We start from the raw sequence: 571 nt of genomic DNA on the forward strand, positions 1-571 counted from the left end.
CAATAGCAACTTCTTTTGTTTATCTTTAATTCTCCCTGTCCCTCCATACCTGTCGTGCACCTTTATCTTTGTTCTTTGCATCTCTTATACCAGGCCCACACCAGCCCTAGGGCTTGTCAATTTTATGATTCATGGGTATATTTTTCCCAGGCTCCTACAAAGAAGGTCTTGGAGTAATTTAAAAACAGGTTTTTCCATTGGCAAGATGGGTTGGAAAAAAATTCTTTATTGACTGGTCTTATCTCCCAAAATGTAATCTAATAATAAAACCTGTTCTCACAGGAAATATTCCATAGATATTATACTGTTAAAGCAGATTTTAGACAGTGTGCTCAAACATATTAAACACAACAGAACTGTCCAGTTAGTTTCTATTTATCATGCCATTCAAAAAGGAAAGATGTGAGAGTATTTTTCTCAAAGTCTGTTAGGGGGTCCTTCTCTGTGCTAACATTCTGCAAGTCTGCAAACCTAGGATGTGCATTCTCTTAACATATACCTTCAGACAATAATTAAATGGCCACCCATTTAGAGGGTTCTCTGCAGTTTTTCAGGTAGGTAAATGCAGAAT

Source organism: Microcebus murinus, chromosome 7 (genome assembly GCF_040939455.1).
Source record: "Microcebus murinus isolate Inina chromosome 7, M.murinus_Inina_mat1.0, whole genome shotgun sequence".
NCBI lineage: Eukaryota > Metazoa > Chordata > Mammalia > Primates > Cheirogaleidae > Microcebus > Microcebus murinus.